General features: G+C 40.2%; 1 protein-coding gene across 1 annotated transcript in view; it reads right to left on the bottom strand.

Annotated features, from left to right (window-relative positions):
• rsrc1 (arginine/serine-rich coiled-coil 1) overlaps positions 1-6,299 on the bottom strand; it is a 100,072-nt gene extending 93,773 nt beyond the window's left edge. The window contains exon 1 of the mRNA XM_055226013.1: positions 6,277-6,299. The gene's annotated coding sequence lies outside the window, so the exon portion shown is untranslated. The remainder of the gene's footprint in view (positions 1-6,276) is intronic.
• Positions 6,300-22,560: the final 16,261 nt, after the last annotated feature.

Raw genomic sequence — 22,560 nt, 5'->3', positions numbered from 1 at the left:
GTTGAATGCTTTGGGCACATTTCAAACATGAATCATTCTTAAATATTAAATCTGAGGAGAAATAAAATGAATTACAGATGCACAAAATGCCTGTTTTCCAGTCTCCAAAAGCTCATTAAATTTTAACATAAGCAGATACTGTAACAAGAATTTGTCCCAGCCTAAGTGCAATCATTTATCATACGTCATTTTGACTTTGTGCAAACAGCCCATCCTTTTATCAACTGTGAAATGTGATTCAAAAAGTTTAAGCAAGTTCTGTGTCTTTGAGGAAGTGTATTATGGGAGAAGAGGGTCAACCACTTAAAAAGTATTAGAATTTTAAAGCAGGGAAGCGCCTGTCATCCTAAACGTCTCATTGTGATGTTTTTATTGATCTTGCCACTTGTGTCCTCTCATTGATACAACAGTATTGACAGCTGCATTGCTATGGTAATTTACTCCTTATAGGTGAGTACATGGAAGTTGCTATTCCTGGGTTATACTCACGAGCATGCCACTCATACTCACAGACTATATTACTGGCTAATAAGATGATAGGTAATGTATAATGGTGGGGGGCCCATGTCAAGTTCAACTGGGATCTGCAGGTTAAGTGGGCCACTAGCTGAGAGAAGGGCAGACAAAATGCTTAGAGCTGACTGAGCTGCATTATGGGGGCCAAAGGAGGCATGGGTGGAGGTAGGACCCCACTGTGGGGGAGTATTGGATTGGCTCAACAAGCTGCCAACGTTTAATTAAATAGGCCTGCATTAGCCTCCTCTCCGCGATGGGTGGTGTGAGTGAAGGACACTATCTCATTCTCAAATGGGATGTAAAAATAGAGCTCACAAGTTGGCCCATGGTCGCGCTCCTTCCTCTCCGCACTGCTATGTTGTTTAGAGTTTCTCAGTAGCTCAAATCATCCTGGTAGGTCATTATGTCACTGGTCTTGGTCAGGACCTATGTAAAAATAAACCTTTACTCATACATGTTTGCAGCAGTTAGTCTAAAGGTCTAAAATAGTAGCAGCAGCACTGTTGGTCACTGTGGAACAAACCATTATTTTAGAAGTTGACTAGTCAGCGCTTTTTTTTTTTTTTTTTTTTGAACAGTTGATGAGTCAAACAATTATTTCAGTTGTACACTGAATAAAAAAATACATTTTTAACAAATTAAAGGTTGAAAATGGATACTAAAGTGTTGTAGATATATCATATAAAATTAATTGTATTATTAATAACAAAGTTTATTCTATTGTTGACATTTATTTAATAATACCATTGTCTTTGTTATAAAAGGTGTTTTACAGTCCAGATAACAATTATGATTGATATAATATATTAATATAATATGATTATTTTAATAGTCAACTAGTCATGATTGTTATGATTAATCACTGTAGTCTCTTTTATAGATATTATAGACTCAATCCTAAAACACAACATATTTTTTATTTTAATTTTATAATGATGTACATACTTATGCTTTAGTTGTAAGGAGCAGTGGAGTGAAGTGAAACCCAAAGTCAGTAGTATCAGTGGATAAGAGCAGTGGTATGTGTAAAGCAGATAGAAGTATGTTGGAGAAGCTCATGGACTGAGGTGTCAAAGACATGAGAGCGTTAAAGAGAAACACTTTGTGAGGCTGCAGCAGTTTGAGAGGCTGCCTGTTATCTCCATGATGACAGGAGACATACTTTTAACATGACATGCACTTCAGTTATGACCATCTTAACAAATTCCTACTGACAAACTTAAGTACAGTTTGTGGTAATGGTGGCACTGCCGTTTCTAAGTAACCCTGGGCCTTAAGTATGAAGTGTATTTAGTCATAATACATAAATAGACAGAAAAAAGATACACAAAATTACCAAAAATCAATTAGGTTGTAATTTGCATTACTAAAAACTAATAAAAATGGCTTTCAATGTTGTCTTATGTGAATAAGAAAGACTTTCAACCAGGGTAATTAAACAAAATATAAATAAAAATACTCCATCCTCCCAACTCTGAACTCGACTCCAAACCACTCCAGACATTTTAGTCATTTGTTCAATAAAATAATGTAAGAATGTGTATTTTTTCCATCCTGAAATGATTCTTGCATACCAGATTTAAAAGATTCTTACATACCAGATTTAGTTGTTGCCAGAATGTAAAATGAGCTACATATTGCAGATAAATTGAACTATATTCTCAAGTTTAGATTATTCCGTATGAAAATCTCATGTGTTTGTGATGGTAATAACTGACACAACCTTCTTTAGACTCATTACATGTTATGTGTGTATAGCAAAATATGTGATGATAAACACACTGGTTCTGAATTTTGTTAGTACATAATTTTCGGTCTATATTTTCCCTCACAATACAATTCGTAATGTGAATGCTTCTGCAAACATCAACACTTGCTCATGTTAGTCAGATTTGTTTATTCTGTGAAAGCCTCTCTTTGTGAGTGGGCTGGATAATTATAGCACCACTGCTTCTTGGAGAGTGCCTCTTAGTCACTTGTGATGGAGCAAATGTAATGTATCTTTATAATATTTCCTTTGGGTGATATTTACAATCCCAACTCTCATATCATAGTTATTTTCTCTAAATACTATTACAAATAATTTGAGCAAACAGCAGCGAGCTTAAGTAACTGAACTTCTCACAGCGCTCACTCAGTCGGCCATGAGCTGAAAATGTGAAATGAAAACAGTGAAGCCAGAAGGGACTTTGAGTAATGCAGTGTTCAGGGTAGTGTGGTCTAAGGGGGCACAGTGGAGATGTGAGCACTGTAAAAACACATCCCTCTGGCACCATTATATAAGCATACATACGGGACAGTAAAAATGGAAGACGACACTTTAAATGACATTATTATAAAATGCAATACTCCTGGAATGATCCCTTATTAAATTAGGCCCTATGATCCAAGATGAATTTCCCGCTTCCCTAATCCATCAAGAGGGGAATATTAAAAGATAGGCCTCAACTGGCATTAGAAGCTCACTCCGTCTTGACTTTCATTATTCTGCATTAGGGCGCTGCTGGGGGAGAGCCTCTTAATGAGAATTACAATGATTCACTGGCCTCAGCCCTACTTCTGACAAGTCAAATATTAACTCCTCAGTCACAGCTGTCGGAATTAAAATACTTTGTAGCCGCGGACGCGCTAAATTAAATTGGCCTTTTATGTTCCTTACATGGCTGACCCCCGTGGGGCTCCAGTGCCACAGTCACCAGCACCACTCCACAGAGCTGCCAATGACAGAGCAAGAGGGAGACCCAAGACACGCAGCCAGCACTCAGCAAAACAAGCCACGCTGCCCCCTATGTGTCAGTGTGTCATCTTTGCACAGCCTTTTCTCTCATTCTGGGATTACAGGCTGTTTCTTTATGTTGATTACTTGATAGTCAGAGCCAGTCATGCAAGTTATCAGTCAATGTTTTCCTGTTTTTTTCCTTTATTCATCAGGGATCCTCACCTTTTGCTTGCCACTCATGCAGAATAGTCAAATAAATTAACATAGCATACCGACCCTTTCAAAGAGCATACAGATTCTTTCTAATATTACCACTCTTTGGTATGCAGAAAATATCAAATTCATATTGACCCTTAAAAGTTTGATTTTGGTTAATTTGCACTCACTTAAGCAGAGGGCCAGGGCAGATGGACCCATGCTCCACAGTGAACAGTGCTGGCTGCTTGGTTGTATCCTCTCTCTCTCTTTCTCCCACTCTCTCTCCCTCTCTCTCGTCCCTCTCTCTGGCCCTAAGGTCAGGAGCGCTGATGGTGCAGGCCGCTCTGCTTTTTGCCTGCCTCTTCCCCCAAGCAGCGTTTCAGCTCGTTGCCAGCGCGGATCTGAATGCGGCTTCTTCATTTGAGCTCCCTACAAACAAACAATCGATTTAACAGAGACAGAGGGAGAGAGAGAAGAGGGAGAGTGAAAAAATACAACTGCCTGTGACCCTGCAGTCTGCAAATGTTACACATGAAATAACTGTTTTGGTTTTTTTTACACAACGCACATACATGCCCCGGGACATGTCACCTCTCCCCTCTCAAAAGTCAACTGAATGAATAAAGAAATGGATGGAGCTGATAAAGAAAACAAAAAAACAGGCAAATGGAAGAGAGTGTAGGATTAATTCAGTGGGCAGATGGGTCCTGGTGTCAATTTGAGCTATTCTGATCCGTGAATTGAAACTAGAGCTTCAACCAAGCCCCAAACAAGTGACCTTTGACCCCTATGACAGACACAATACTCATAGTCTATGTTCACTTTTCTGCACACTTTGTTTTGAATAACACCACACTGGCTTTTTCTGCTTGGGGTCTACTTAAAAACTCAACCCTTTAGGTCAAACAGTTAGCATGAGCAGCCGTAACAGACAGTTGCTCATACTGATGTTGCTATAAGGGGCAATGCGAGACTTATATAACATATACAAGTTTAGAAATTAAAAGTCTACATGTTCATGACCTTGGATTACAATTAAGGTTATTAATTACTGCCCAGAAACTAATTATGTCTAGTTAAAAGAATGGATTTTTGTGCCAATTGGGGAGCGCTTGTGGAAATCTTGTATTAAGCTTGTAAAATAAAGCCCCTTTTTGACCTTAAGACTGAATATTTAAACTTGTCTTTTAATATATAGTCATAATTGGTGAGGCTGGTGCAAATGTAAGATTATCTTCGTATAATTGTCAGTAAATCAATAACCTCTCACGTACTACCTCCGTATAAATATCTTATTAAACATATTCTGTGTCTATGCACCTATGTCGCAATACTGACTGAGCTATCATAAAGTATCAATTTTCATGCAAAAAGCGGCACAAAATGCAGTTTTTGACAATTTTTGAAATACATTGTTATATTTTACAGTAGTTTATCTGCACATAAATACATTTTTTAGATCAGATCAAGATGGGTGACGCCTATATATATATATATATATATATATATATATATATATATATATATATATATATATATATATATATATATATATATATATATATATATATATATATATATATATATATATATATATATATATGAGGAGCTCCAGTGCAATTTAATACTTACCATAGTATTATTTGGTACAGGATCAGAACTTACTGGTATTGCCGATTACTGCTAGAAACCCTGACCCTGCAACTAGAACATTCCCAGCTTGATCCGGTTCACATTGGACTACAATGTTGCAAAACAAAAGCAGATTGGCTGTTTTGTTCCTAGTGCATAATAAGGTCCATTATGGTGCTGAAGAGGCGTCTAAGTGAACACTCAGCAGTGAACCATCCGTCACTCTTTTAGCGTTAAATAAGCCATGTGAAGGACTGTTATCCTTTCTGGACTAAGCCTCCATTAATCAGTCCACTTCACCTGTCAATACAACCACTGGCTTCCAATCAAGCAACCATTACTGCACACAGCGTTCCAATAAAGATCTTTGTTTCTTATTGAGTTAATCAGCCGTTTGTACACACACAGCTGCCTGCCATTGGAGTGTATATTGCTCTGCTTGTGCAACAGGAGCAGAGGGGTCAGGCCTGACACTCTCTGTGACTTTGAATGTGGAGGAGGCGTGGGCTGGAGCAATACATCCACAACTCTATGCAATTACAGCAGTGTAGAGACGTGCTGGTTAAAGACTGCCCTTTAAATGTGCACCACTGATCTATGCAAATTGGAAGTAATTGCTAGTGCGAGGATTATTATAAATGCTAACACTTGTAGAGTGATATTGGATTGGAGAGGTATGATTAACTAACAGCGATCAAGCAAAACATGACCAACTGCCAACTCCCTATTATTAGTGGTCAATACAGCGTACAGCAGATACATGTCTCCTGCCAAGTTTCCATCAGAACCTGAGACTTATTTAGCAGCGTCCTGAGCTGTTGGCGTACTAGGGATATCATGATATCAATTTCTACTCATGTGCTTATTGTGAGAACATGTTTTTTTTTAGTTTGCATATGTTAACACCATAAACAACAGTGAACTCCTTCATTCACTATCATTCAAATGGTCAAAAAGATCATCCTTCCTGTCATATGTGAACAGCTTTATGAAATCAAACTATATGAAAGATTAAGCTATGTGGCATAAAGAGCCAGATAAGAAAGCTATTTATGTTTTTGAATAGTAGAGTGAATTAAAATTACGTAAATTTGCTATGCATCATCAGTATCCAGTTCAACCTGGTGCCCACGTTAGACCACTGTAAATAGATACTATTGCAAAACAGAAACACAACCACAAAAACACTCCAGCTTTGGCGATGTGGTAACCTTTTAACCTTGTCATTTAAAATGTGTCTCTTGTTCAAGCTCTTACACTTAGTATAATCCACCCATGAAAGAAATTATCTGTATTTTTCACTTGAAGTTGCAGGCGCTGGATTGCTGAGTGTTATCCTCATATATGGCTCAGAGCAGGTGGGAGGACCCAAACATCTCACTCCTTCTTTTTAAATGACAAACTCCATCTTCTTGCATTGATCACTTCTTCTTCTGTCTTCAGTGGACATCTCCAGACCTCCCTTCTTCTTTTCATCTCAAAGCCCCAGCTCCTTCAACCTGCCCAGCCGCTTCCTATTGATCCTCTCTAGTGATTGGTTGAGCAGTAATTTGAGATGGACATTGACGGATGAGTGCGAACTGTTTTTCTTTGCCTTCTCTTCCTCCTCTCTCAGGGGTGATGAAGTCATAATGCAAGTGACACAGCCAGACGGGAACCAATGCAGTGGAGTGGCTGGCCTGCGTAACCTTTTTGAGCCATTGAAAGATGTTGTATCCTGGTAATTCGCATGTGATGGGCCCCGTCCGGTGCTCTGTGGGAGATGTGTACATGAATACTTCCATGTAGGCAGAGCTTGGACATATTATCAGTTTATAAACCACATAATATAACAATAAAATAAGTACAGACACATAATAAAATAAGTCAACTTTTGTTATAATAAACAAAATTGAACATGCAAATATTCTTAAAGGTGCACCATGGAATTTTTCTGTTGTCTCCATAGAGATGTTATTGCTTTGCCTGTTCCACACCATGCCGTGATACTTCCATCTTGCATTTATTTAATTTCCGGTATTTATATTGCTAAAAATGTCTTTAAAACATGAACAGAGATAGCTTAGTTTAGTTTAATGCCTTACTATGGAATATTCCAGGCAAAGCATAAACATTCTCTATAGACACAAGCAAGTGGTGGGTCCTCAACCATAAAAATGACATAGTGCATCTTCAAGAAATACATAATTGAGTGCAGTGATAATGTAAACTGTAATTATTGCTGCTACGATTACAGTGATTTTTAGATAAATATTTGATTCCTTTTGGCAGTTTTTATGTGTATTGAACATAGGGGCTAAAGAGCAGACATTTTGATTAATATTTTCCATTTGTTTAGCAGGCTGTGAGCTAAAATTAGACGAGCTACCTATTACCCCAGACAGGACAACAGTGACTTTGGTTTCCCCAGCAGGCCAATCCCATGCACACACAGTTCTTCCAGGGGAGAGGGGAGAGCGAGGAGAAAGGGAGGGCCTGGTTGCGGGAGTAATTTCAGCGGATTGTGAGCGGACAGTAGCTCCGCTGGGAGAGCTGGCAATCATGGGGGAAACAATGTTTACATCGATCAGCTGTCAGGAAGATTTATGGCCTCATTTTGCTGTAATGGAGAATTAGTGGGGAGATTATCAGCGACTCAACACCACCGCTTGTTACCCGTGTCCAGGCCGGGCAATTTGTCTCTCCCTGGGAGCAGCCCAAACACTTGTGACAGCACCAGCACTTGCCCTAATTCAATCAAGAGAAAATGTTGGAATTAATTTGTTACAAGAAAATTTAAATATGTTCCAGTGGCTCTGCGGCCTATAGCCACTTGGAAAGAAAGCGAGAGGTAGGAGAGAGAAAGCATCTGATTTATTGTGCCGGGCAAGATATTGATCCACTTCGATCGTGGCCTGTGCGCCGAGGGTTTAATGTGTAATAATTTCCAATTTGCAGCTCCTTCTCAAGATCACGGCTGTAAGGAGAGCAGAGGAGGAGGCTGCGCTGCGGCCCCCTCTGATTAAGGAGCCTGTTGCTAAGGCTTTGTCAAAAGCTCTGTTTGAATGGAAATGTGAGGTTATCTGTGGCAGCATCTCCCATGTGCCTTACACACTCTTTGTCTGTCATCCAGACGGCCACAGCAAAGGGACGGCCAAGTAATAACATACAAGTCACAAATACTCAATGCTGCTGTCTCTGTTCAGAGGAGGACAAAACACAGTCAATAGTTAAAGAAAGGAAGAGGCTCTGTCAATGAGACATGGCCTGAACATATGGGCTTTGGCCAGTCCTGTCAAATTCAAATGGATAAATTAAAGACTAAATGTGTACATTTTCAAGAAAGGTTTTGTATGTCTGCCGTTGTGGCCTAGTTTAGATTAACTCTGTATTAGGCCTGTGGGTTGGATGCTGGATGAGGCCTGGCTTGAGGGTGACATGTGCCTCTTATGTGTGATGGGAACCCTGGCTGTGATTTTGCAGACGCTTGAGGTTAGGGTCATCTGTTAAATGAGTGTTTTGTGGCTATTGTTCATCCCTTAGGCTTAGGTGCTGTGTGTCAGCGGGATACATGATCACCCTTAACTGCCCCCTTCCTCAGCCACAGCCCACCCCGGTCTCCCTGTACCGGGAGCACCCTAAGGACCGCTGTCAGCACACTGACCTATTGATCAAGCTGTCTGTACTGCCGCTAAGAGTCCTCAGTGTGAGCAGGCTAAGGTTAACAGAACACAGGGAGATAGCCAGATAACCATCATATATATCAGCAGACAGATGACAGGGGCCAGGCTGCTCAATGTTCAACACTGGGTTTTATTTCACCACGCTTTAGACTGCTTTATCCATTTTTCCTCCCACAGTAGGTCAGCTATTTTGGTGCAACTGTTTTTAAGGTTTTGAGACAGTAACAATTATGCATATTCAGACCACCTGCTTTTGTTTCTTATATATGTTTTATAGACATATTGTGTCTGAATGCAGATTTCTCTGTTACATGGTCCCCAGGGCTTCCTCTGTATACCAGGCAGCAGAGTGTTTCACTGTTGAGTATTCTATTAACACAAGTTCTGTTAGTAAGCTCCTGGCAAAGCAGAGCAAAGATGCAGGCTCAAAGCATGCACACACACTTGTACACACATATGAACACAGATATGTTTCTGAACTCTACCTTTGGGGGCTCCCTGCTGAAGCCAACAGCCTGTTAAGAGTGAAGCAACAAATAAACGCCTCACTTCCCTCTTCCTTCGTCTCACCGCTTCTCCCTGTGTGTGCATGTGTGTGTAGGTGTGTGTGTGTGTGTGGCTTACAGGCCATATCAGACTAGAGACAAATAAAGAGCAGAAGCAGGCGCGGCGACCTCTGCAGGCCACACTCTCCTCTTGTTTATTAACATCTCAAGGCTTCTTCTATCTCACTCTGATTTCACTTTTCTCTTTGCATCCAAATATAGCCTACAAGACACTGTCTGTTCCCCACTCTTGACGTTGTGTGGAACACTTTTTACAAATTAGCTAACAGGCTTGCCCTTAAAAAAAAGCCTACACACATTAGCATGAGGTAATTAATGCCTAATTAATTTCCTCTGCCACGCATGCATTTGGGCTGCCTTCCATGGCTGCCACAAGAGACTGAGACGAGGGCGATCACTTCCAGGATTCCCATAAATAAATGAATAAACATCAAGCTGGGGCCAGAGAGAAGCTGGTCCTGCCGAGTGGCCAGGTGTGCAAGGTTAAAGACTAACTATGTGGGTGTACTCAGTCCTCACGTCCACGTCCAACAGGAGCAGGTGCAAATACAGATGATCTGTGGAGCTCACTCAGGGCTGCAGCCACACTGGACAAGACATGGCTGTAAGACCACTGCACAAGCACAGGCGATATTCAGCATACAGAAATACAAAAGCATATCTTCTCATTATTTATTCTACCTGTACATCCTGCGACATCCAAATCCCCATGAACTGTTAAGTGGAGTGTGCAGTGGATGATGGCGATGCCCTCTCTCTCGCCTAATTTGTAGTAATTGGTTGCTCATTAGGTGAAGCAGGTCAGTGTCACGGGGAGCAGGCTGTCGGGCCGCGGGGTTAATGACAGAGAAGAGACACAGACAGACAGATTAAAAACTCCATGTAGCTCCTCTGCGCTCTCAGCTCCTCTGCTCACTCAGCACCAGCCACACGCCCAGCTGAACTACAAATGCAGGCCCATCACCTCATGATAGGAAAATGAAGTGGCATTACACTGACACAATACGAAGGAATTATAAGAAATCATGTAGTTGAATAGATTCTAACCATGATAAGTTTTATTCATTTTTTGTTTTTGTTTTTTTTATAAACTTAGCATACGGATACATTTGAAATTTTTAGTTAATATATTAGTTATTATATATATGATAATGTTTTGGGAATCATCTTTTAGTCTTAGTCTAACCCAAAATCACAGAGTGCCCTTCCTGTGCTCTCCGGACCAGCACAAAGACCCTTACTGTCAAAATGCGGAATAGTAAACTAAGTAATGACACAACAGTATAATTAGTTATAGTGGAGGAGCTTTCAAGCTGATACATTAAGCTAATGGTTAAACGGTCATGTGGCTTACAACATGAAGCTCTGTGCTACTGCTGTTTTAGGTTTCATGGCTGGTATCACCCATTAGTGATAGTGCAGGGCCACAGGAAGACTGATGTCACAGGGTGCTTGGGCTGCCTTGTGGGCGCGTAGTCATTTTTCCAGTATGTGAGACAGAGAGAGTGGGTTTGAGCGACTATTTTTTCCCCAAGAATAAACCACAGGATGCATTAAGTGGGCTCTATTAGGAAAAGGCTTGCGTTAACCTGATAGTGTGATGACAGTGAGATGTACAGACCTGAGAATGCACTTGTGGCCTAAAAAGGAGCGGGCACTTCCAGCTTAAACAGAGTCCTATCATTCTCCTGGATGAATAGACGGATGAGTGTGTGTGTGCATGTGTTGTGGGGAGGTGTAAGTGTTCTTCACATTCCCAACAAGCACATCTCCATAACATAAATCAATGTAGGACATATTTAGACATGATGAGTTTAGTGTTAAGATTAGAGCAAGTCTGGAGGAATAACTGTAAACTGATGATGCGTGCATGTGCCAGCCCTTGTGGACAAAGATGTCTGTAATAGATCACTTTAAGAGTACAAGTGTGTAACTTTAGATTGATGTCCACATGAACAAACCTGAGCTTGTAAGAGCTCTCATGGTTATGTAAATCTAACCCAAGAATCTTTTTCATTTATCCTCTTTATATAGGCCTTTTCCCATCACAGTCTGGAATGGATTACAGTCTCTAATTTAGATTGTGTTTCATCAATTTTCTTTTGCAAAGATGCAAAGCATTGTGGGTAATTATGTGCTGCCAGTTTTCCAGACACAATCGGTTCGTTGTGACAGGTGAGTTATTAAATTGTCCCCCTGGACCTGATAAACATATTAATTTATTTCAAGATAGATAATTTCATCAATGCAGCAGTCATTCCATATACAGGGCAAATGTTGGCCTCTCCTTTTTAATTATACAAATATCACAATCGTCAAAATGACAATCAGATTTTAACGCATTTCACCTCAGTGAAGTTTTGATTAAAAGGCAGCCTAGTGGGCTTGCTTCCACACCACTAGAATTATTATGGGGTGTGTTCCTATTTGTTTTGTTTAAATAGAATAAGTGGTAAGAATATTTTAAACTTTCCGGTCCCTAGCTTAGTCATTTAGAGGGTTTACAAGGAAACTTTTAAAGTGGGGTTTATATTGTAGTGATTCATTTTATACTAGACAAATATATTACATTTTTAAGAATAGTTTTGTATGTATGTATTTTTGTCTCTATAATAAAAACCTTTTCTACTATATCATAATAAACCAACTTTAAACAGATCAGCGCATGCATTTATGACCTTGTCTAAACATCACAGATGGTCTGCATCACTTCACATTATACAGTAGCAATTGACGCTGACATCTACAAAACAACATGCATTTGCATCTCTAAAAGTCACTGCTCTTTCTCATTATGGCTAAAAACTTTAAGATAATATGTTACACAAATCATGAAATCTGTCACTCCAAAACTGTAATGTAAACACATAAAACTCTAATGTAAACACATAAAACTCTAATGTAAACACAGTTAGAAGTAGTACTGAAGTAAGCACGAATTTTCTTGTTTAAACGACCAGCAACTGACCAGTGTCCTGCATGTTTTCAGTGGGATGTCCCTGCAGGACACAGCTGTGGACCCGGCTTCTGTCCAAAAGACTCAAATATTGTTCCAGGAAGCAGAAAGATATCAGGGACCACACTTTATGTTGATGTAGTTTCTCAGCTGTGTTAGTTTGACATACAGCATTGTCAAAGGGGGATATGGAAGTGAAAAGGGGAGTCTGTGTTTTTCCATATTGTAGAATTTATACAATGTTTTCTCTCACTCTCCACTATCTGTTGGAGAGCAGATATGTTGTTCTTTGAAGTCTAAGAAATAACGCAGATTATTGTAGATAGTCCTTATTTTGCGGTGAACTATAACATTTTTTTAAATTCTATACAAACAAGCCAACATTTTAGATTCATATATTGGATGTTACTGGGAACATAGTAACCTGGTCCACTGTCATTCTTTTAAGTCTTTGAAAATCTTTGCTTGAGGTGACCTGAGTAGACCAGGTTAGTCCAGAGCAGCACGACTGACAGGTGAAGGCCGCCCTCATCTGTGGAGGCGGATCCCAGAAGACTGATCACTATCACAGGACAAGGGACAGATGGGATGAGTCCAGGGCGAACAACACTCTTGATGGGACAGCACACATCAAGGCTTTCATGACAGACCACTTTTTAGCCATTTTAGTTTCAGATTAATGATTCCTTCCTGATTTGAAGGATATTTGGGGATCTATATTATATTTTGATATGAATTACTTAATTGAAATTGAAATAGAGAACCATTACCATAGCTTGAAACCCGTAGATATTTAGCTATTTTAACTATAGTATTATAAAACAACATGTTTATTATGTAATATCAGTGTAAATTGGTTGATAAAGGTAGCTGAAGTAGTTTTGGTTGTAGATGTTTAAAGTTTAAACTGATAACTTGATAATAAATTGTCAAGTTTGAAATGAAAGCAGAACATAAGGTCTATGCTGATCATTAGGTATCAATTAATCACTCAATTATCTAAATGGCTGCGAGTGTGCGCTGAGGCAGACAGGATCTAAGACTCAAACATCAGTTAAAGCCGTCTAATGAACTGAGCAGAATTCATCATGAAACACAAAATAATTAGCGCGTGTGTCTTGGGGGAATAGTTCAAAGCAAACCTCAAAGTGGTTTGGTTTAGTGAAGCTTTCCCTTCAAACAGGAACATAAACACACCGCTTAAGACTACACAGGCAGGAAAGCTGTCTCCCAGGCCTTTCATTTACAGCAATAAATAATGATTCATCACCAAAAAAGTTGAGTGCGTTATTTGTTTGCATCACACAACAGTGACCTTTGTGACGCCGCTCGCAGATTAAAGTGACGCTGCCGCCAAACAAGCTCCGAATCAACAGCTGAACAGAAAGCCCAGTGTGCCGGAGCTTTGCTGGATAGAGACAGAGCAGTTTGTTGGTTTTCTAAAGCTCTGCTGGGACTCAGTGTGGAACTGTGGCAGCACTGTTAAGAGACTCAGAGATCACTGGTGGCTCCACTGCTGGGGACCACAACGTAATTAAAATGACACAAACAAAGTGAATCTAATTAGGAATCCCTCCGCTCTAGCTCGTTAGTGCTCAGCGCTGCTAAATTATTTCCCTCCATGGAAATAAATGAGGCCACTTGTCTTTGCAGATTTGGGGGTTGCACTGTGCTCAAAGATGAAGTACATGCTAAAAGTAATTATTGAAGTGTAGAAGGCGGAGCCAAAAGCCTTGCTGTAAATACTGAGACCTGTACTGGTCATCTGAGACACTAGAGCACACCTGACACCTGACGTCTGTATTACTGAGGCAGAGGACATGTGGAGGGTTTGAGCTTTATAGTAAATACACTGTGTGTGACACCTCCACTCAGAGCCATGCTGGCTCTGCAGTAGGCCATGGTGGCTCCACTCAGACCCCCCACACACACGGCTGCTGCAGTGAGGTAAGTGAATCCAGTGGCTGATAGTTTGGAGGGAGCCAGGGGAGCCATTGAGAGCCCATTAGGAGGTTAAGTGGAGGAAGCGCTCCATTGTTCTGCTGTTTGATTCCTGCCCTGTGACCCACACTCTGTGGCCAGAGCCTGGGAAACCCTGTTAGTGATGATGAGGAGGATAAAGCTCCACACAGTAACATACGCCACACTGGAACAGTGCACAGCAATGACAGGTGGATGGCTCTCAGTGGACTCTGTCTGTACGGGCAGCCAGGTTTCCGGACAGACCACTGGAGCAGAGCAAGAGGGCATCCTGAGGGCAAACCCCAAATCAGACAACCCAAAGTGTGGTGTAATCACTTTACTCACAAAGCCAACTCACAGTATTTAAACACAAGACAGGTTTGCAGTAGTCTACATCACATTCCCAACAGGGAATCTTGAAGCCTTCGGCCTTTATGGTACCAAAGACACCAAAGAGTGGAATGCTTTGATCTAAAGGGAGAAACAAACGGAGACTTTTTCAAACAAGAACTTAAAGAATTGAATGTATTATGCATATTGTATTTTATATGGCATTGTATTCTCTTTTTTTGAGTTATCTATCCACGCTATGTTTTTGTGCAAAAAGTCTAATTTGGAGCAGACACTGAAAATTTGCCTGGGCTAAAATGTTCTGACATGTGCTCATGAAACTTGTCTCTATCAAATAATTGTTAAAAAAAAAAAAAAAAAAAAAAAAAAAGTAGATAGATATAAAAAAATGGAGTCAAAACAAAAAGTAAAAAATATTTAAAAAGTCATATAAAAATGATAAATATGTTATATGTGTACATTGTCCTAGCCATTTGGTCAGTGGAAAGAGCTACAACTGGCTTTTCAGGAAAAGCAGAACCTGGAGGAGAGCAGAGACGGAGGTGAGGCAGGATGTCTTGTTTGTCTGATAGTAATCTGACAGCTATTAGGGAGGGGAGAGTTAGAGAGCTGCGGCCCGGGTGGGGTGATATATGCCCCTTCACGCTGGCTGCAACCACACTGACACTGGGATGTGTGTGTGTCTGTTACTTCATTCTTCTACATTCAATTCTCTCTTAGCCTCAATGGCCCCTCTCATCTCAGCCCTTCTGAGTCTGTCTGTCCATCCGCTCCCCCTCCCTGGCTGCTGCCGTGCCACTGTACATTTCAGTGTCTCATTGCTGAACAAGACTTGCCCTTAATTTGACAGTGTCACAGGGATCCATCTTCATTCTCTCACTCTTTTCATAATCCAATCCTCTTTCTCTAGCATGCAATTAGTGCCCCTCCTCTTCCCCCTGCTCTTGTCGCTCTGTCCCGGTCCCCATGCGGCCTCCGAGCAGTGCGCCGCTGCCCCTGCCGCGCGGCCCCAATGATTGCTACAGCTTTCCCTGTGCAATCCATTTAGAGCCCGGGCCCTGTAATGAATATGTACATTGAGAGGGACCTCGGCAGGGGGAGGGTCACCAGCAATCAACCTTGAATTCAATTATGCCAGTGAAGGTTAATGACTGTGCTCAGTGGTCAGAGGCACGCGCCACATCGCCCATTAAAGCAGCTTGTCAGAACTGACAAGCTGGGGGCAGGGATTCACTGGGCTGGAGGGAGAGAGGGAGGGTAAAGGTGGGTGAGGGAGGGGGGCAGAGCAAACAACCAGAGGAGCAGTGCAGATGAACACAGGGAACAGGGAGGAGCTCCATGATGTTCATTGGCAGATAGATGGACAGAAAGATAAAATGGTGTCAGTCAGAGGTGCTGGATTACATTGAGGTCTATGGGACAAATGAGACAGTAAAGTTTTCCGCCCCCTCCCCTTGTCAGCTCCAGGTGAAGCTGAGCGCGTTAGCTGTAATATGATTAGTCTACATAAAGACGTGTGTGCAGTGTAATTCACTGCTCACTAATGAGGCCGGGACAGAGTCATCCCTCTGGAGGCTCTGCTCCTGCTGCCCTCACCCCTCCCTCACCCTCCCTCACCGTCCCTCACCCCTCCCTCGCCCATTGGGGTGATACTAACCAAGCACATCTTCACATATTTTATACACAGTAAACTGCTACACAGCTTTTATCTCATCAGTACCCTATCTTATGGGACAGCACTTTGTCATGGGTCAAGAAATGTATTGAGGATAAATACAAATTTATTTTGGCAAATTGGGACATCGGTTAAAAGGTACAAGCATTTTGATTTGTAAATATAGCTTATAGTGACTGTATTTTTTTATTTTTTATTTTTTTTTATCATATTCACAATAAAATGCAGCATTTTAAAAATAATAAAACAGCAAGGGTTCAAAAGGCCTGCATAGAAAGAAAACTTTTGGACTGAGTTCACAGCTGAGCTCTGACTGTCAGATTAAATGTCAAATGGAGCCAGGATGCCCTCCAAAAGTTTGCATTCAATGTGATAATTTATGCAGATGTCAAGAACAAACTCCTGCTTTAAAAACAAACAAGTCACTGTGAAGTATGAGTTCTGCAAACTTACATTTTTCAAAGAAAGAGGAGAAATGCATTGAACACAAAAAGTAATTTACTAAATATTTTGTCATAAATAGCTGGACTGGATAGGTAGAAGTGTAATTCTTGGAGAAAACATTTTAAAACATTTTTTTTTATAATGGCTAGAAAGACTTTGTTGTGTGTACATGCATTACTCTAGCCACCCAATAAGTGAAACCCTCCTACGCTGACTGGTGGTATCCATCACAAGGGAATATCCAAAAACAAATTTAAGGATGGGAGGGAAAGTTTGCCACACCAGCAACCTCTTTTAAATAGTTTATGTTGTTCACCGATGAAGAAAATATCAAATTCCCGATGAAAATGTATGGAAATTAGATCAATGCTATTACCACCGCCACTTTTTAAAGCAATATATTCTACTCAGCGACAGTCTATGTGTGGATGATAAATAGAAGGTAGTCACAGAGACTCAGGCTGGTCTTTTTTCCAGTGCAGCGGACCTACGTATCAGTTATTGCATTTCCACCTAACAGGATCAACATGCATACTAAAAATGCAGCTTCCTTAGAAAAGCCCCTTCCCAAACACCTCTGTCATTCTCAACCTCTCTCCCTCCTCAAGCTCTTTATTTGTCATCAAGGATCTAATAGCGTTTTTGCCACGCAGAGATGTCAGGTTATCGTAAATAAGATGATATTTTTCTCTCTGGGTGAAGTGCCTATGCATGTGCTTCAGACAGTATAGCTCTATAATGTTGATTTATCAGCTTGTCAGAAGAGAGTATCTTTTAGCGGGTAATGCATCCGTCTGTGTGTGAGTGTGTGGGATATGGAGATAGAGAGAGAGAGTGAGTGACAGCTCCTCATACACTGGTCCCCTCACACATACTGCTGTCACTGTGGCCCGCCACACGCCTCGTGCTGATTGGTTCAGTCACATCAGAGGACTTACAAATAAGACTTATTGGTTGGTCCATATTTTTTTGATTCAGTTGGGTTTTTCTTTAATTTGGAAATAGTTTTGGTTTAACCATTTTATTTTCATTGCCTGCATAAAGGAAATTCATCATCTGCATTTGATCCATCTTTCGGTGTCGCTGAGGCAACCTGTCAGGAGCAGATGGCAGCAACTCTACACGAGACCTATGTCCAGATCTTGAGCCATGGCCTGGTCAGGACCACATTGACTGGAGGATTTAGCCTATTCTGCATGTTTTCTGTTTTCCATCTAAAACTGTTGTACACAACAGTGTATTCTATTGAATTGATCGACACAACAAGATAATTCAGTGAATACACTATCCTTATTTGAATCAGTCCTTCAATCTCAAGCAGAGGGACACTTCTAAAATACTGAATAATAAATACTGAATATGAACTGTCTATTCCTCCAGAAAATGTACAGCTACTAGACAAATGCTAAAGTACACAATACGAGCCTTCCCACTTTACCACTCAAAAAAACAAAACTAAAAAGTTCAATTCAAAGACAATGCAATTGTGAATGTTGTGGGTACTTGGTTAGTTTCCAGCACAGATAACAGCAGAATGTTTCTCATTCTCTGCACTGGGCCCACAGTCCACAGGTCTGCACAATGAAGTCCTCAAATGAATGCAGGGAAGTGTGATAATTACGGCTATTCTGAGAAGCCAACACAGTGCGCAGGAGAAGGAGGGAATTATTGTTCTGAGGGAGGGAGGGGAAATCCATGTTTCCTAGGTGGAGCTAAATATTTACCCTCATCCATGTCCAGCGGACTCATGCTCAGACGACAGCTCAGCACGGCCCGGAAAAGCCCCTCACTCAGCCGTTCTCAGTATCCACAGCAGGACCTAAACCACAGCAGCCATTAGTGCTGTGGGACACAGCTCACATATTACACACACGTTATGTTATCTGTTGCAGGGACACACACACACAGCTTCCTGATCTGATTAGTGGACTGTGGTGCCCTGTTAGCCTGATGATAGCACATTTCCCATTTTCCCATAAGGCCACTGTCCTGCCCCTTGCTCACACAGGACATTTACTGCAGCAAGTGACAAAAGACTTCAGGAAGTGCGGTAGTGTGTGTGCCATGTGTGCTATGAACTTCTGCTTTCAAGCTGACAAGTACATTAAGAACATCATTTGGAATTTTTTGCTTCCTAAAATCTGAAAGAAGAGAATAGTTTTCATATATTGAGTAAAATTGTCTTAAATGTCCTCATAAGAAAACTTTGTACATTATATTCATCATATACTACATAGCTTCCACCTAACCTTTTAACATAGACAATCTTTGGAACAGGTGGTCACATATTTCCTGCACAGCATAAAGTCACAGTATGGATTTGTATTGTAATATTAGTAGGAGGATATGGTCTTAAACAATGGTACAAGGGTTCATCTACACAGTTCCTCGCAGAACCCCCATGACCTGAAAGCTGGCATCCTTCTGTCACCTATGTTTAATTTTTTTCCTTCTTGTTTTTCTTGTTTGTTCTTCCAATGTGTGGTCAATCTGTCTTAATGACCTTAATACAACACATTGCTTCGGTGCACAACAGCCTAATGCCGCCTCTGCTTCAGCCCCACGCTCTACTAAATAACCTGTTTACAGAAGAAAAGGGAATCGGAAAAATAACTTCTGAGACATAACTACATTTATCCACCAAATGATGTGAAAATAATGTCTATTGTCATCATTTAGAACAGGAAATTGAAAGTAACAGACACAGTAATGAATAGGAAAGGCTCATTAAGACCCTTTTAAAGTTCATTTAAAGTGTCTATACACAGTTAAATGGCTCTTATCTTGAATACAAGTTGGCACGCATTGTACATCTCATAGACTTCTACAACCTAAAAAGGAGAAAAAAAGAAAAAAGAAAAAAGAAAAAAAGGTATTAGATTATGTCCTGCTGGCTTAAAATAAACCTTGAAATGCATTTGTCTAATTACCAGTCACTTTAAACCATTAAGAGCATTCAGGAAAGCAGCTCTCGGTTTTGTACTCCCATCCACAGTGAAAGAAAAAGAAACACTAAATAATAAATGTCACTCCTTAAGCTGTGTTCCTAACATAAAATAGTAATGCTCCTAATACGCGTTTAATATCCCACGTTTTGTCCTCCATGGGATCGGCTGCATACCAATTATACACAGGAAGTAACTGTTAATTACATTTCTAAGTTCTATAATGTAGTTAGCGTGCATAAATCATAATGCTATTTCTTGAAACACAATTTGTATTTTAAACAAAGTCAATGTGTATTTGTAGTAGATAAGATATTGGCTTCTAAATGCAAAAGTTTTCAAATAAATGGCAAAAATATGTTAAGGCTACATGTGCTACTGAATATTTATACACTACTGCACAGTTAAAATATAAATATACATATAATTAGAGAGGGATGCAAACCTTTACATATAAGACAACACAGTAAAGATATGACATTAAAAGCACATACTGTCTGGTGTTATTACTACCAACCTAATAATCAGTCAAAAAAAAAAAAACCCCATAAAACTTAATGCGACACTGACAACACGCAATACATTGTCATAACATCAGTGTTTCAGTAATAACCCAATAGTTTCCAATGCATCTAATATGATAAAATTTTGCACAAACTAGTAAAATTCTCCCCATTTACAGTTACAATCTAAACTTGAGTAAATATGCTCTGTAGTTTCATTTTACAGCAGATCAACTGTGAAATAAACTAGAGATTTTTTTTTTTTTTTTTTTTTGATATTTTGCAGCTTGACTAAGTTTTTACTACACACACATGGTCAAGATGGAGTTTAACACAATTAAGAACACACTAACAATCAAAAATTGCTGCATTTGCTCAATAAGCCTGGATAAACGCGAAGTGGATGATAAAAGAAAACAGCAACAAGCAAACTATAGATGCAAAAACACGGCATATCTTCAAAACTACTCATTTAATATTGTCTTATTGACCATATTTCGGGGTCAATTTCATACAAACATACATAGAGAGCCCATGAGAGCAGTCAATAATGTACCTGCTACTTTTTATTTAATTATTATTAACAGAAAAAGGTAGAATCAGTACATTACTTATTGCACCAGGAATAATACATACAGTATGACAACAATAGTATTTCTAGTGAGGTCAAAGGAGAGTGCATCGGGCCATGTTTCCGCCTAATCAGATCTACTACAAACTTGAGTGGCTTCCTCCTCTCGACTCTGTGTACACTCTGAGCAGGAAATATGAAGCTAAACAAGAAATGTCCGCTTATAAAACCATAAATAAAAATCCTGATCAAATCCAGTGAAGGAGGAAGAGAAAGTTGAAAAACTATCGGAGATATTCTGAAAATCCATTTTAGTTCAGATCCTGTTTATTTTAGCGTTTATCACCCATCACGCCATGGAGTTGTCTGCACATAAAGAAAACACTAAAAAGGGAATTTCCCACTCCACTAGAAATGTACATAATTGAACAATAAGGGGCTTAATTAGGAACATTTTTTTTTTTTTTTTTTACTTAAGTCAAGGTAAATAGACCGTCTTCAGTGGCTACCTATTGGCACCCATTAATCCTGATTTGTCTTACAATCAATTTGATCATCGATAAGTCCTTATTCATTAGTTTGTCAATACGAGTCAGCAGCAGCGTTGGCCTCATGTGAACCACCAGTCAAACTCTGTCTTGAGTTCTGCCACTGATGTTGCCAAACCCAGTCAGGGAGACAAAACACATTATAAATATGATAGTCAAATAATCCAGTAGTGTCAAAGCTCATAAAGTGGATTAGCATAAAGATGGAGGAACAGGGATCCCAGCACGTGCCGCCAACAAAGCCTGATCAGATGGCTCTATGAATGGCCATGTCATTCTGCACAAAGTAAATCAATTAAGCGCAAGCAATCTCAAGGGAAAAAGGTAAATTTGCTGGTTCCTATCTGCAATTCCCTAAAGACCTTTAAAAATACATACAATTCAAAATCTAATCTATTTCCATTCAGAAGGTTAGCAGAGGTGTCTAAATGCCAGCGCCAGCGCGTCCTGTTATCTACATGACAGAACTGCACATGCCACTAAATGTGCTGAAAATGAACAAATGTGTTAGGATCATTTTGAACATTTAACAGTAATAAGTATCTTAAACACACATTTGAATCATCATAGTGAAATATGGTGTTCAGTATCCGATTATTTATGTGCATTACAAAATAGGTCACGAAGAAACAAGTTATTTGTATGTTTCTTATGGTCATACCTGTTATCATAAACAACATGCTTGCAACAGTGTTATTTAGAGTGCAAAGCTAAAACTCAGTGTTCAAAGGTCTAGAGGGTCCACAGGGAGGCAGGGGTTAGGCCGGGTGGTGGGTGGGTGCATGTGATGTGAACGGGGTGGGGCGTGCATCTAGGGTACACTTAGCCTTTTCAAGAGCAAGCCCTAAAAAATGTTCCACTGGGATGAACTCCTCTTTAAAATTCATGACCAGTGCAGATGTGTGATGTGTATACAAGAAAAATCGTATTTTATCATATAATGTCTGAATAACATCTAACACACAATACTTATGATTGTGATGTTTTACAGAAATATCCTGAAGGTCCTCACCCCTCCTCCGTCCATCCCTTGAACCTTGACCTCTTGCTGAGAAGCTGAGCAGAGCAGGAGGGGGACTCCAGCCCTGGATGGAAGAGCAGAAAAAAAAGAACAGTGTTTTAATTGACACCCTTTAAGTTAGCTATGAGATAATTATGGCCAGCAGCAGCTGTAGACGGTGCAACAATGGGTCTTATTAGTATGCCAGTGCATGTCTATCAGGGAGGGCCAGAGTGCGTGGCAAGCTAACAGTGTTGTTATGGGGGTACACAGCATCACCTAAATATGTCAGAAGAATGAAAGCTACACTAG

Source organism: Periophthalmus magnuspinnatus, chromosome 13 (assembly GCF_009829125.3).
Source record: "Periophthalmus magnuspinnatus isolate fPerMag1 chromosome 13, fPerMag1.2.pri, whole genome shotgun sequence".
Lineage (NCBI taxonomy): Eukaryota > Metazoa > Chordata > Actinopteri > Gobiiformes > Gobiidae > Periophthalmus > Periophthalmus magnuspinnatus.
Note: the sequence above shows the minus strand (reverse complement) of the source record. Positions and strands in the feature narration are given on the sequence as shown.